A 16,796-nucleotide genomic window follows, 5' to 3' on the forward strand; every position below is an offset into this window, starting at 1 on the left:
ATCCATACCAGATCTAAAGGACCTGGTATGCATTTTGGTAGGGACCTCACACTTTTTTTTTTCTACACTATCCCTGCTGTTTGTTTACATTCACCTGTCAGTTTGGAATTCCCGAGTAGCAGCTGAAAGTGCTTGGTGGGGATAATTCACTGGTTGTTAGGACACAGGCAGGTTCTTGCTCCCTAACAACCAGGAGGAAGCTGTCACATACCACTGATAAATGTTTTGCTTCACTCTGCAGCTGGAGGTTTAGTCCCCTTCATATTACCGGTATGTCCCCTGCTGATTGGATGTTTTCTTTTTTTTTTAAATATGTTTATTAGATTTTTCAAAATATATGCTTACATGCAAATTCAGTAAAGTATTACACACAAAATTTGCGTTGAAAAACGCTGATACATAAGATCAAATGAATAGTTATAACATAAATTACAACATGTAAATTTATTCATAGCAATACTTAAGTATACGGGGAAGGGGAAGGATAGAAATAGGAAGGGAAAGGTCGTTCCACTTATTAAAACGGAAATTGGTCATTGTGTATTAGTGGATTTAGTCTGAAATTCCAAATTGTAATGTGTTGACAAGTCACTTCGAAAAGAAAGTTTAATCTAAATCATATAATTCAATCAGGACTCTAGTAAGGCACGACACTCAGCGGAATTCCCAAAGTGTGTCCAACAAGACCATTTATCAAGGTATGTTCTAGAAGAGTCTCTCGATTGATATATTAATTCTTCCATTTTGGCAATGTGGTTTACCTTGCGTATCCATTCCGGTGTGGTAGGTGGGAGACTCTGTTTCCACTTTATTGGGACACATAGTCTCGCCGCGTTGATGAGGTGTATGATAATGGTGTCTTTGTAAATTGAGTGGGAGAGGCTAGAAAGGTGTAGTAGGTATTGTCCTGCAGTGTAATCAGGGGAGTAAGTGGTTATTTGTATGATAAGTCTATGGACTTCCCTCCAGAATCCGGCTATTACATTGCATTCCCACCAAATGTGCAATAAAATGCCCGGTGCGTCATTACATCGCCAGCATAAGGGCAATGTATCTGGATCGAATTTGTGAATGACCAAGGGGGTTTTATACCATCTCGAGTAAATTTTGTATCCATTTTCCTGTGTACAAATATTCAATGTGCCCTTGTGTAATCGTTTGAAAACGGTTGTCCATTGATCATTCGACACAGAAATTTGAAGGTCCTTTTCCCAGTGAAGATTTGTATTATCTAATTGAGGTTCTATGTCCGAATTTAAAAGGGTGTATGTGAGAGAAACGAGATGCCTCTGAGGGGATCCCCTGAGACAAATCGTTTCAAATAATGTCTTTGGTCTGCACCATCCACTCATGGGTTCTAGTTTTTCAAGGAATTTAGTGATTCTATTATAACTGATATCGGAAATGTTGCAATTAGGGTTGGTAGACTTGAAGGCATCAAAAGATAAATGGTTATTATGGTCAAAGAAGTCTGTAGCCCTGTATGACATCACTGGAGGAACATCGGATAGTGATGCGCTGCATTCAGGAAGGTGAATTTCAGGATTTAGGGTGATCGGTGTAAATGGTCCATACATAGAGGATAGATTCTTCGTCTTACATAAGCTCCTGAATATTTTCAGGGTTGTTCCCACCATGGGATGTGTTTTAGTCATACAAGGATTCTTTTTGGGGTTGATCCATGGTAGGTGTCTTATAGGTGCAATTGAAAAACATGAAAGTTCCTCTAATGCTATCCAGTCTTTGGATTGAGTATGTACCTGCCAGTCAATTATCCTGGATAGGTGGCTGGCCCAATAGTATTTGCGCAAATCCGGTACCCCGATACCTCCCAGAAGCTTTGGTTCCACTAATTTGTCCCATTTAATTCGTGGTTGTTTCCCACCCCATATAAAGTTTAAGCAAAGCTTCCGAAATTATGTGAAGAAAGAGCCGGGTATGCAGATGGGTAGAGTCTGGAATAAGTATAAAAATCTCGGGAGGATATTCATCTTAAGTATGTTTGCTCGGCCAAACCACGAAAATAAACCCTTATCCCATTTTGTCAAGTCAGATTTAACTACATTTAATAATGGTAAAAAATTATTAGAGTATATGTCTTTCAAATTGGAGGATAAATTAATGCCTAAATAGGATAATACTTTATCTTCCCAAATAAATGGGAAGTTTTGTTTGCAGGATGTTTTCTAAGCTATTTTATTTTTCGGATTAAATGTTATGGGTTTTTACATTTGCTCAGAGAAAGGCAACAAAGACACACACATAAAATTACACATATTTTATTCTAATTATATTAAACACATGCAACAACTACTTAGGGCTTGTCTATAAATGCTTCCATGTGAGATTCATACAATTTTAATCCAGAATTACATTTTTTTCTCTTTGAAGCAAATCAGAAAAATATGTAAAAATTGTGTGAATTTTGTGTAAACCCATTTATAAAGAGATCCCTGTGGGCCAGATTCTGGTACATCCGCGCAATTTTGTGCGGGCGTAACGTATCTGATTTACGTTACGCCTCCGCAACTTAGCACTTGCTCCATAAGTTGCGGCGGCGTAGCGTAAATCGGCCGGCGTAAGCCCGCCTAATTCAAATTTGGATCAGGGGGCGTGTTTTATGTAAATCTACTGTGACCAGACGTGATTGACGTTTATCCCAAACAGCGCATGCGCCGTCCGTGCAATTTCCCAGTGTGCATTGCTCCAAAGTACGCCGCAAGGACGTCATTGGTTTCGACGTGAACGTAAATGATGTCCAGCCCCATTCAAGGACGACTTACGCAAACGACGTAACTTTTTCAAATTTTGACGCGGGAATGACGGCCATACTTAACATTGATGCGCCGCACTTATGCCACCATATAGCAGGGGCAACTATACGCCGGGAAAAGCCTAACGTAAACATTGTAACTTTACTGCGTCGGCCGCGCGTACGTTCGGGAATTTGCGTATCTACCTAATTTGCATACTCAACGCGGAATTCAACGGAAGCGCCACCTAGCGGTCAAAAAAAAAATGCAGTTTAGATCCGACGTCGCATAGATACGACGGGTCAGATTAGGACTTACGACGGCGTACATGGCGCTGCGCCGTCGTAAGTCCTTTGAGAATCTGGGCCTATATGTCTACGGCACCCCACCTCAAATCCTGTGTAATGATCAAACATTCACATATTTAGTATTCACACCCTTGTAATTATTGTAATAATATGAATTTCCAATCGAATCTAACTTGTGATCAAATGAGCCATATTAACAAATGCAAACATTCATATCACATATTTATATACATAATCTTTGAAAAAACTATTATCCAAATAGCTTAAACATGATTTAACTTGACAAAGTGACAGACTGAAAAATAATTGTTTCTCCAGTATATGCAAATTACTGACGTTCAGAAGTGAAGCCTTATTCCAAAATTAGTAGGATTGACCAAAACTTGTCAGGCATAATGCAGATCCACAAAATGGAAACGTTACTTAACCACTTCCCGCCCGGCCTATGGCCGATTTACGTCCGGGAAGTGGTTATGAAATCCTGACAGGACGTTCTAGAACGTCCTGCAGGATTTCATGCCGCGCGCGCCCGTGGGGGCGCGCATCGCGGCGATCGGTGATGCGGGGTGTCAGTCTGACACCCTGCATCTCCGATCTCGGTAAAGAGCCTCGGGCGGAGACTCTTTACCACGTGATCAGCCGTGTCCAACCACGGCTGATCACGATGTAAACAGGAAGAGCCGCCGATGGCTCTTCCTCACTCGCGTCTGACAGACGCGAGTAGAGGATAGCCGATCGGCGGCTCTCCTAACAGGGGGGGTTAGCGCTGATTGTTTATCAGCGCAGCCCCCCCTCGGATCGCCACACTGGACCACCAGGGATGCCCACCCTGGAGCACCAGGGTGGGCAAAAAAAAAAAAAAAAGCTAAAAAAAAAAAAAAAGTCTAAAAATAAAATAAAACATAAAGAAAAAAGATGCCAGTCAGTGCCCACAAATGGGCACTGACTGGCAACAATCAGTGCTGCCACCCCAGTGTCCATCAGCGCCACCCCAGTGTCCATCAGCGCCACCCCAGTGTCCATCAGCGCCACCCCAGTGTCCATCAGTGCCACCCCACAGTGCCCATCCATGCCCAGTGCCCACCTAGCAGTGCCCATCTGTGCCACCCATGAGTGCCCATCTGTGCCGCCCATGAGTGCCCATCTGTGCCGCCCATGAGTGCCCAGTGCCGCCCATGAGTGCCCATCAGTGCCGCCTATGTGTGCCCATCAGTGCCGCCTATGTGTGCCCATCAGTGCCGCCTATGTGTGCCCATCAGTGCCGCCTATGTGTGCCCATCAGTGCCGCCTATGTGTGCCCATCAGTGTCGCATACCAGCGCCGCCAATCAGTGCCACCTCATCTGTGCCCGTCAGTACTACCTCATCGATGTCCATCAGTGCCATCTCATCGGTGCCCATTAGTGCCGCCATATCAGTGCCCGTAATTGAAAGAGAAAACTTATTTACAAAAAAATTAACAGAAAAAAATAAAAACGTATTTTTTTTTCCAAATTTTCAGCCTTTTTTTAGTTGTTGCGCAAAAAAAAAAAATCGCAGAGGTGATCAAATACCACCAAAAGAAAGCTCTATTTGTGGGGAAAAAAGGACGCCAATTTTGTTTGGGTACAGTGTAGCATGACCGCGCAATTGCCATTCAAAGTGCGACAGTGCTGAAAGCTGAAAATTGGCTTGGGCGGGAAGCTGCGTAAGTACCTGGTATGGAAGTGGTTAAAGGAACACTAAAGGTTCGTTTTTTATTAGATCAATTGATTGCTGTAAGCAAGAGCATTTAAATATCACTTACCTCGTTTTTCCTTTTGACCTCCAAAATACAGTAATCCAGGTTTGAACATGCCATTTCCTGTCTCTCCTCTTCTTGCTTTCCACCAGCATCTGAGCCGTTTTGCATGGTGGAAAGCAGAATGTGCTCACCCCCTCCCTATGACTACAGCCCTGCGTGAAGATGCTCTCTTATCCCTCACAGGCATGGAGGCTAAGCCTAATGGGAACTGTAGTTCCCATTAGGCCGTGATGTAGCAAGAATGAATGCGCACCGCAAACCAGGAAGTCAGTGAGAATAATGATTCAGGAGTGACGGAGGTGAATAAAACAGCTCGATTTCAACAGGTATCAAACTAGTTATAATGCAAAACATTACTTTTTACTTTATCAGCTACTGTCAGGCTTTAATTTAAGAGGAAAATATTTTTGTCTTTACAACCCCTTTAATATATGCAAAATAAACATAGGGGTTGTATGGATTTATGAGTGAGCAAGTCCTTCAAACATTTTTTTCGGTTTGTTTTTTATTTCTTCTGTGCTCAAAAACAGGTCAATAAAGGTCAATCATGTAGATAATGGGACTAGAAGAAATATTGTCTTGCTGTTAGGGCTTTATGACAGGGGGTCATGGTGGAAGTGTCTACGTACCAGAGGAGAGGAGAGGATACAAATGGTGGTAGCTATGGAAGATGGAGTCTTTTACCAGGTGTAATGCTACATGTATACATAAATATCAAACTACTTTCTTGTACAGACCAGACATAGAGAATAGCTTACTTGATAGGATTTCACAACCCTTGTTTTCTAAATTAATAAATGTATTTATATTATTATTATTATTATTTATATTACAGTTAACTTATTCATTTGGTAAGATATGAAGAAAGGAAATAAGTAACTGAGAAAAAAAGAAAAGAAAATTAACTACTAAACCTGATTTACATTGTTTCTTCGTTGATTACTCGTAAAGGAGAAGGATAGTCATAAATTGTCCCCTTGGCCAGTCCTAATAAGATAGGTTGGACTTCTAGCCCTAAGTGGGAGACTTTACTATTCACACATTGATCAGGACTGGAAGAGACAGAATCTGGAGCAGGAGAATCTGCTCCAGTTTTGATAAATTTCCCTCATGGTGAGCATTAAAGGAACACTAAAGGTTCGTTTTTATTAGATCAATTGATTGCTGTAAGCAAGAGCATTTAAATATCACTTACCTTGTTTTTCCTTTTGACCTCCAAAATACAGTAATCCAGGTTTGAAAATGCCATTTCCTGTCTCTCCTCTTCTTGCTTTCCACCAGCATCTGAGCCGTTTTGCATGGTGGAAAGCAGAATGTGCTCACCCCCTCCCTATTACTACAGCCCTGCGTGAAGATGCTCTCTTATCCCTCACAGGCATGGAGGCTAAGCCTAATGGGAACTGTAGTTCCCATTAGGCCGTGATGTAGCAAGAATGAGTGCGCACCGCAAACCAGGAAGTCAGTGAGAATAACGATTCGGGAGTGACGGAGGTGAATAAAACAGCTCGATTTCAACAGGTATCAAACTAGTTATAATGCAAAACATTACTTTTTACTTTATCAGCTACTGTCAGACTTTAATTTAAGAGGAAAATATTTTTGTCTTTACAACCCCTTTAACAGCACTAGAAAAATGATGTTCTACACAAACCCCAGTAAGGCATGTGATGTCAAGAGTATATCGAATGCTGACAGAATCAGAGCTACAAGGAAAACCTTATTTTATAGACAAATGAGAAAAATAAATAAACAAGAAATTTGAGGATCAACAAGTTGAAAGAATGATAGCATCCGTACATAACACTGCAACCGATATAAATACAATTGAAATTAACTATAAATGCATTTCGAGATGGCATAGGACACCTGAAGTGATCCATAGATATAGTAAAGATAAAACTCCATTGTGTTGGAGAGAATGTGGACAGATTGGAACAACTACACATATATGGTGGGACTGTCCAAAGATAAAGGAATACTGGCAGGAAATCCGGGAATATGTGGAAGTAATAACTGGAGAAAAGATATCTAATAGCATACAAGCTTGTGTGTTTCACGAATCAAAAGAATCAAATACAAGCTATAGGAAAACATTAATCCCACCACTAATAAATGCAGCAAAAGGATTGATACCAAAAAAATGGTTAAGCCCAAAAAAAAGCAGATATAAAAGAATGGTTCGAAAGAGTGGAAAACTATAATAAAATTGAATATCTATGTAGTAGTGATGCTGGCCAACTTAATAAATATAATAAAATATGGAGACAGTGGAAAGACATTAAATCATCGGATGAATATTTGGGAAAAATAACAGAGGGTAATAGAGGATAATAGAAGATAAAAAAGGGATAATGAGGAAGGAACAAACCATTAGGGAATAGGGGCGGGTATTGTTTATAATCAAATTTGATACGTAAACTAATAAATAATAATAATAATAAAAAAAAGAAAATGTAGTTAAAGATAAATATATAAAATAGTATTCGGAAAACCACAAATGATGCAAAACCGAATAAGAGACTATATTAATGAATTAATGAAATCATTAACAAGTCTTTTACTGTGGTTGAGTCTGAAGTGGTTCTAAAAAATTTTTTTTTTTAAAACAAACATATCTTACTTACCGTTACTCTATTTCTTCTCGGGTCCCCTGCCAATGCTCTTGTCTCCTCCCCCATGGGGGCACTGGTGCATGCTCGCTCCCAAGCCCTGCTCAATGCGTCCATAAGATACATAAAGCTGTGTCTTGGCCATGCCCCTGCTCTCTCCTCATTGGCGGACGATTTACAGCAGTGGGAGCCAATAGCTCCTGCTGCTGTGACAGCCAAGAAGGAGGGGGAGTGATGGGACAGCCAAGGTTTCCTGTGCACATCGCTAGATCGAGAGGGGGCTCAGGTGGGGAGAGGAGCACACAGAAAGTTTTTTACCTTCATGCACAGAATGCATGAAGGTAAAAAACCTTCAGCCGTTACAACTGCTTTAACCACTTGCTGACCAAGCCTATTCTGGAACTTTTTGTTTAAAAGTTTAAATCAGTATTTTTTGCTACAAAATTACTTATAACCCCCAAACATATATGTATTTATGTATATTTTAGAGACCCTAGAAATAAATTTTACTGTAAAAAAAACACCATGGACAACCCAATTTTTTAAAAACATATAAAATATGATGGTATGTTGAGTACCCTAAAACATGTCCTGCTTTAAAATTATGCACACTCATGGAATGGTGACAAACTAAGGTACTTAAAAATCTCCATAGGTGACACTTTAAATTTTTCACAGATTATCTGTTTAGAGTTAGAGAGGAAGTCTTGCACTGGAATTATTGCTCTTGCTCTAACATGTGCACACATATGTGGTTTAAACGCCATTTACATGTGCTTTTGCGACTTGCGTATGCATTCACTTCTGTGAGCGAGCACGAAGGGATGGGGCGCTTTAAAAAAAAAAAATATATATATATATATATATATATATATTTTTTACAATGTCCCTTTTTTAAAAAAAAATTCTATGACCCGGGAACTGGAAGTGACGTCCTGATGTTGCTGCGGTCCTCCAAGGTCATAGAGACGAGAGGTGGCCTTCTTGGCCTCACTCTTCTCCATACCCAGCTATTGCCAGTTTCGGATCACTCCCAGGCTTCACCGATTGGTCAATTAAGCCCGGGAACGATGGGAAGCTGCGGAGGGGGTGGTGGGGGCGGTGAATCTACCCACGGGACAACTTTTATCTGAAAGAGAATTGCCTATAGTAAAAAAAATATAGGGGTTATGGTAGCTAGCTGCTGCCATGATCCTGGTATTTAACTTCACACAAATTACGTATTTTAATGGAAATTGGTCAGCAAATGGTGAAGTTAAACTATAACTTTTCTGTCTTATTTTTGTTCTACCCTAAGATAGTTACATTTCTTAAGTAGCTAACATAAAAAGTCTTCCATAATAATAACTAAATGCTTCAGGTTAATAAGGAGACAAGACCTGGCAAGAACCTAAAACATTACAACGAAAACAACGTCCCTTTTGTGACTTCCTAGAAAATGCTCCAAATGCTTATATCGTAGAGGGCTGTCTGTAGCGTCATTTATTTATATTCAGCTCATATAAATCTAGCTTAGTATAGCATCATGGGAAATGAAAGACTTCAGATTCAATTTTTTGCACTGAATACAACCCATATACGGTAGCCAGAGAGGTTTGAAGGTGAAGAAGAGGGTTATGAAAATGTCTGTGAAATTTAGTTCTGCTTAGGTTTTCTTATATTCTGTTGGCTAGACAGGCCAGTGGAGTTATGATTACAATCTACAATATTAAAAACTGAATCCAGGCATTTGAGCTCAAACTGTTTCGCACAATAAACATACAGGAAATGAGGGCAAGGAACACGTTTTTGGTTGGACGGGCCTGTTTTTTTCCCCTACTGTATAATTCTGGATGATAAAAATAGCTTTGACAATTTTATTTGCAATTTACACATTTTAAACTGATTACAGCATTGGAATTACATATGGAGTGCAAAGATATGTACAGCATATAACTGACTTGAAGAAAGAAATATCTAGATTGCTTCAAAGATACTGTTTTATTTTAGTGAACTGACAAAGAAGATACCGTAGTCTTAGCTGATCCTCAATATGTCTTGTTTCTGTTCGTTATTGTGATTTTGTGTTGTCTACATTGAATGGAACTGTAGTTTAATAATTTCCCTTTGGGATTAATAAAGTATTCTGAATCTGAAATGTGAATATAATGTTGTGTAGTTTGTATTTCTGTGTGGAAAAATCGAAACCAGTCATACAACTCTGGGTCATGGAAGCCACAATTTAGAGTGCTTTAGTGACAAGATGGCTGGCAGCATCTTACATATTGCATGAAGTAATACTCACCAGCACACCTTGATTGGATTTACTGTCAACCTATATTTGTCACAACAAAACCCATTGTTTCTAGTCTGTGCAGGGCCCCTTTTATCAAGGCAATGTGACTGAATTTCATTGTCACATTGACTTGATAAAAAGTCCTGCCAAGTTTCGAAACGTCATACTTTGCTGTGACAACTATCCATTTTTTAATACATACAATTTCTTTGAAATGTTATGGTGTGCTTGTGTGGATTACTTCATGCAGTTTTGTCTCATAGTGGGTGAATTTGTATCCTAACATTTTTACATTTCTACTGCTGTATATGATGCTGTTGCCTTGTTTGTAAAGTTAGGGATTTGTAGTATTGAACGAGTGATTTCGCGTTTTTTAAATTCTTGTGGCAACTACCTCCCTCAAAGGGCCAGTTGTATCTGTAGGACTAGATTTCCAGAGCACCCCACCCCCCCTCCTTACATAAGATGTCAATAGTCTCCCACCATCAGCAGTCAAGAGCCCCCTACCCTCCCTTACATCACATTGCACCCCCTTACCTTGTACTACTGCAAAGCTGGGAAGCAGAAAGTGCAGAGTCTGGAGAAGTCTGCTGAATGCGGAGATTAGGGGAGGTGGAGACGAGGGCATTCTTCGGCTGCACAGAGAGGAGCCAGGTCTGTAGGTGGAGTTTTGTCCTCCTCTCGGCTGCTGACTGTTGAGAAGGGGAGGGGGTCAAGACGTGCCTCTCCACAACTGCAGGGAGAAGCGCAGGATCTGGCAAAGAAGTTCTATCCTCCTCTCTCCTGCTGACTGCTGAGACAAGATGGGGGTGGAGATGAAGGGGATGCCTCCATATGAGACTGTGTGTGAGGTCTTACATCAGGGATCCTCAAACTATGGCCCTCCAGCTGTTGCGGAACTACAAATCCCATGAGGCATTGTAAACCTCTGACATTCACAGACATGACTGAGCATGATGGGAATTGTAGTTCCTGAACACCTGGAGGGCCATAGTTTGAGGACCCATGTCTTACATCATTAACATATTAAGTTACTTATTATTTTATTTTTTAAGTAGCTCAGCAAGGTTGTCTTTCTACGTAGCTTTCACCTCCGCTTCCCTTTCATCTTCATATTGATGTTCAGAACCTTATTGAACTTGATTTGCCAATGGCCCTTGGTATTAAACCTGGTTAAAAATATTGCCTGCAAGGAAATCTTTCAAGGAAATAAACACCTCTTTTAGTTTAAATGTGAAGCAGTATATATTTCTCAACCACAGTTTGCTGCCTAGAAATGTTAATAAATAATTCCCTTTAATTATCTGATGCAAACTGATCAGGCGGGCAGTTTATGTAATAAAACACCTAGCTGCTGATCTCCTGGGCAATGAATGAGTTATTGAAAATGTTTGAATCTGATAAACAACTGTCATTTCAGTCCAAAAATGTTATGCTGCTTATAGCAGTTGTTATATTCTGCACTCTTGGGACGCAGAGCGTTTTTTTGAAGCAGGCGGAGGTGGCGCTCTAAAAACCTTGACATTTTTACTCTGTTTTATCTTATTCCATAAGCTAAGCATCAGCGCACAAGCAATTAATATAAAAAAATAAACTTGATACATATACAGTATACACACTGTATATATGTAGTTCAAGGAACAACATTTTATTTTTTTTCCGTTTTTTTCACTTAAAACATTTCAGAACATTTAAACATTTGATGTTTTCTATCTTCTGTTGTGAATAAAATATGGGTTTATGACATTTGCAAAATGTCAAATTCTTTTTTTTAATGTAGATTTTACACAGAGTTGAACTACAAATGTGTAATACTTGCATTTTGTGATTTGCTTAAAGGGGTTGTAAAGGAAAAATAAATGTTTTCATAAGCATCCTTTACCTGCAGACATTCCTCTTTTCACTTCCTCAATGTTCATTTTTGCTCAGAAGTTGCTCTATTTCTTCTCTGTTCTGTTCACTTCCTGCTTGTCTGATTGTTACTCACCACCGCGAAGGGAGGCTTTACTGCGGTGGTCAGTAACGTGCTCACCCCCTCCTGGGAACTACATCTGTGCGGCAGGACGCTCTCTACGTGTTAGAGACTTCAAGGAGGTGTGAATTATTGGGCGTGCCGCAATGCATACTGGGAAATGTAGTTCTTACATGAACGAGTGCTGCAAACCAGGAAGTGAATGAGAGAACAGAAACTAGAATGCCGGAGGTGATATAGATGAAGGAATTTAATAGGTATTTACTCCTTTTTTTAACAGAATCATTACACTATTCTGTCTGTCTACCTTGAAGACATTAATTTTAGGCAACATTTTTTGTTCCTTAAAGCGGGAGTTCACCCATTTCTAAATTTTTTTTTTTCTTCCCCTAGATTCCTGCTCGTTCGGTCTAGGGGAATCGGCTATTTGTATTAAAATAGGTGCAGTACTTACCCGTTTTCGAGCTGCATCTTCTTCCGTCGCTTCCGGGTATGGTCTTCGGGAGCGGGCGTTCCTTCTTGATTGACATTCTTCCGAGAGGCTTCCGACGGTCGCATCCATCGCGTCACTCGTAGCCGAAAGAAGCCGAACGTCGGTGCGGCTCTATACTGCGCCTGCGCACCGACGTTCGGCTTCTTTCGGAAAATCGTGACGCGATGGATGCGACCGTCGGAAGCCTCTCGGAAACCTGTCAATCAAGAAGGAACGCCCATTCCCGAAGCCCATACCCGGAAGCGACGGAGAGGATGCGTCTCGTAAACGGGTAAGTACTGCACATATTTTAAAATAAATAGCCGATTCCCCTAGTAATAACGAGCAGGAAGCGAAGGGGGAAAAGTACCCTCTAAGGGTGAACCCCCGCTTTAAGTGACCCTTTAACTGAAAGAAAACACAAAAAAAGGTATTCAAAATCCTTCCAGTCCTTTTTCACGCCCCTAATGCCATAAATATATTGACTTTTATGGGGAGCCTATCCAGATATCCTCAGTCTGATGATAGAGCTTCCATTGAGTTCAAGCCCTACTTGCGTGTGGGAGCCCAAGACTGTAAACATTTTATGGAGTTGGGGTTTAGGTGATGATTACAAAAGGAACAAAAGTACACTAATTTGCTGAATAGAAAGTGAATCTTTACTTTGCTGATACTAGGCCAAGTAATATCAAATCTACTGCCAAGAAGGCACCATCTAGTGCAAGGGTGTCAAACTCAATTTCATTGTGGGCCGCATCAGCATTATGATTGCCCTCAAAAGGGCCGGTTGTATCTGTAAGATTAGATATCCAGCGCATCCCCTCCCCTTACATTGGATGTCAAGAGCCACCCCACCATCTGAAGTCGAGTCTCCCACTCTTCCTTACATCACAGTGCACCTCCCTTTTCTTATGCTGCTGCTGGGAAGAAGCTGGATGCATTGCTTGAAAGCAGAAAGTAAGGGTCTGGAGGAGGACCAGAGGAGGGCTGGAGATCTCCGGCAGCTGCAGGAGAGGTGCAAGGGCCACATGAAATGGCCTGGAGGGCCGGATTCGGCCCGTGGGCCTTGTGTTTGACACCTGTGATCTAGTGTCTTTACTTATTTTTACTTTTCTTAAAATAGAATTAAACCCTCCTATCCTATTCAGCCAAAAAGGCCTCTGTTTGATCTCCAACTGCCATGATGCTGCACATGTGATCAGTTATGATTCTAGCCATTTGATAGTTTGACGGTTTTGTTGAAAGCACAAGCAAATGTGACAGTTAGCATTCCCAACATGCCAAGAATATAACTGTTCTTTGGAAATTGCTAAAGCGTTACTAAACCCATCAATTTAACAGTTTCAAAAAACAGTTAATGCTAAGGAATGCTAACTGTCACATTTGCTTGTGCCCTCAACTAAACTGTCAACCATCAAATGGCTGGATTCATAACTGATCACATGTGTAGCATCATAGCAGTTGCAGATCAAACAGAAGCTAAGATGGCAACTTCCTTGGCTGGAAAAGGAATAGGAGGGTTTAGTTCTGATTTAAATTGATGGCTTTATTTCTGCTATAACACTCTTTTTGCCTAGTATGGATGACTAAGGCCCCTTTCACACGGACAGATATTCAATCTGTCCGTGTGAAAGGGGCCTTAGTCATCCATACTAGGCAAAAAGAGTGTTATAGCAGAAATGCTTTTAGCTGTGGATTCTACTGCAGCTAGAAGCACACAATGCTTTCCTAGGACACCCTTCACACACTGCGTTTAACTGCGGTTTCGTTACCTGCGGTTTGGTGCGAATAGAAAAAATAGAATTGAATGCGTCCAGGTGCGATCTGGCGCAGCCATCTGCACATAACCACAGGTAATCGCAGTGCACTGTGTCAGCTACGTTTGGTATGAATCTTGAGGGGGAACTCCACGGCAAATTTTAAATAAAAAAAACAGCATGGGTTCCCCCCAAAATCCATACCAGACCCTTATCCGAGCACGCAGCCCGGTCGGTCAGGAAAGAGGGTGGAGACAAGGGCCTCTTCCCATCAACCCTGGCCATTGGTTCTTGGAGGGGGAACACATGCCGGTTTTTTATTTAAAATTTGGTGTGGAGTTCCCCCTCAAGATTCATACCATACACAGTGCCTGGTATTGGCAGGTATCCAAGTGGGATGCCCTTTCAATATCTTGCCGGGGCTAAACGCAACCGCAGCTAATCGCACTGTACAAATGCAGCTGATCGCTCTGTCTGGAGTCTTGAATTTCAGCAGAAAATAAACATGCTTTTAACTGCGGCAGAACAGCCGTCCGTGTGAAAGGGGCCTTACAGGTTCCCTTTAAATACAAACTATCTATCCTTAATCACCCTTAAATATTTTTCTAGTCTAAATCAAGGTAAATAGGCTGTCTTTGCACTGCCAGGAGCTGGTACTGTGTTGCTGCCATTGTTGCCAAATTGCATTGTTGCCATGACGCTCCTGAGATGATGTTTTAGCTTGAACACATCATCTAGCGTTTCCATATGTTGTTTGCAAGGACTCAGGCTCATTGTAGGGATCATCAAAATCTTCTGCAAGCACAATAATAGTGTGAAAAGTTCCCAATAGTCTTTCAATGGCACAACAGAGTTAGACTGGTCATACATATTTGATGTTTGTTGAGCATGAGAACACAGTCAACAGCTTAATAACTATTACACAAACATGCACAATCTACTGTAATCGCGCAAGTAGATATGTTTTTACAATAGAGAAAACTTTACAGGCACTGCTCAACCCTGTCCTTATTTCAGGATAAAAGATAACATAACGATGGGATAAAAATAAACCCTGGCTGATTTATTATTCTCTTCGAGAATAATTGGTTAAGCACATTAAGTACCTTCAGAAGGTACAAGCACCCAATCTTAATGTGTGGCTTAAAGCAGTGGTCCCCAACCTTTTGGGCACCAGGGACTGGTTTCATGGCAGCTCATATTCCCAGGGCCCAGGTTTGGATCTTGGAGGGCGGATCGGGAAATGAGATATTCACAGAGTCTGTCCTCAGCCCTCCTTCACCCCACAACCCCCCCTTTACTGCACAATCCCCCTTTATATCAGTGTGAAAAAAAATGAGAAAAAATTATGTGGTCCAAGGCACCATAGGTAAATGGCCTCCATCCCAAATTTGAACAGAAAAAAGAAAGTTTGGTCAGCGGGACTTTAAATGAGGCCAATCACCATGCGGAGTAAGCATGTAAGGTATGCAGTATTGCTTAATTGGGTTCCAACACAAAAGGGGGGAGTTAGTAGAGGACTTGCAATGAGAGGTGTATAACAAAGAGCAGTCTTAGCAAAGAGCATTTTATTATGCATTGTGATATAATATAAAGCATACTGAATGACAAAAATTGCATCCACAAGATCGCATAAACATGCTACAAATTACATATGCATAACAACATCATGGTACTTGGCATATCGTGAAGTAAGGACAAGTCCTGCACAACATGAACCACTGGAGGGGCTTGATAGTATAATGAGAATCTAGGAGTAAAACAGTATACAAAACATAAAATCATCTGTATGAACATCATGCGTCTATGTATGCCCGACGCGTTTCGTTGGGATATACCAATTTTTCAGTGGTGAATGCAATGGTAATCTATAAAGAGACATAACCATATGGTATCGTTTTGTAGTAGAATAGTATAAATATACAGAACAAGATAAATAACCCTATAAATACTCACGTCAACTGTATAAGATGTGAGCACAGGACCAGAGCTGTTAAAATTGTCTGTTATGGGGGGGCGTGACCGGAAGCCAGCCTGGAAGGAAGCAACCCCTGAGAGCTCCTCTCCAGCCCGCAGCTTATAGGCACTAAACCGGGGGTATTCGCCGCCATCCATGGGCGGATCGCGGACCACAAGATCCAGCAAAGCAAGGGGATCATCTCAACCCCCGCCAGGCTCCGCTACGACCCTGCAAAAATATTTTAAAGCGCCCGAAATGCCGCCGGGCGGAGGGGACAAGATGGCGCCGGACGCGACCACCCTCAGAACAGGAGCCTCTTCTCCCCGCACCTCCCCGCCTTACCATCCGGAGCCACCCTCAACCCGACCGCAGACCACCACTCCATCCCCGGGCCCGGATGGATCACAGACATGGGTGAGTGGATCGCAGCACCCCCGCCCCCCTGCGGCGGACCACGAGGCACAGGCCGCAGCCCCCCTTCCCTCTCCAGAGCAGGACACCCAATGCACCGGGGCCTTCCCCCGCCTGCTACGTACAGCCCCAGACCCTGAGCAGCAGAGCGGCTCCCAGCTCTCCCCATCACCCACGTTTGAGGAGGATTTCCCGGCCCTACAAGCCTCCATAAGCACCCAGGCCTCTATGGAGCCCTCAGAGCATGGCAGCTCCCCTGCTGGCATTAGATCAGACCCTACCTTCCCTACTGCCCAGGGACAGACCCATCCGGCCATCCATCCGGGGACCGGAGCTCAGCAGGGGATCTCTCCCCCATCATATGCCTCCATGGCCACCACCAGCACCCCCTGGCAGGGAAGGGCCCCTACTCCACCAGTGGATCAGGCTGAGGCCTGGTCCAACACATGGGACCTACCCCAGCAACCCCCCCTCGAGGCCAGACAGCACAGGGCACC

This window comes from Rana temporaria, chromosome 2 (genome assembly GCF_905171775.1).
Source record: "Rana temporaria chromosome 2, aRanTem1.1, whole genome shotgun sequence".
Lineage (NCBI taxonomy): Eukaryota > Metazoa > Chordata > Amphibia > Anura > Ranidae > Rana > Rana temporaria.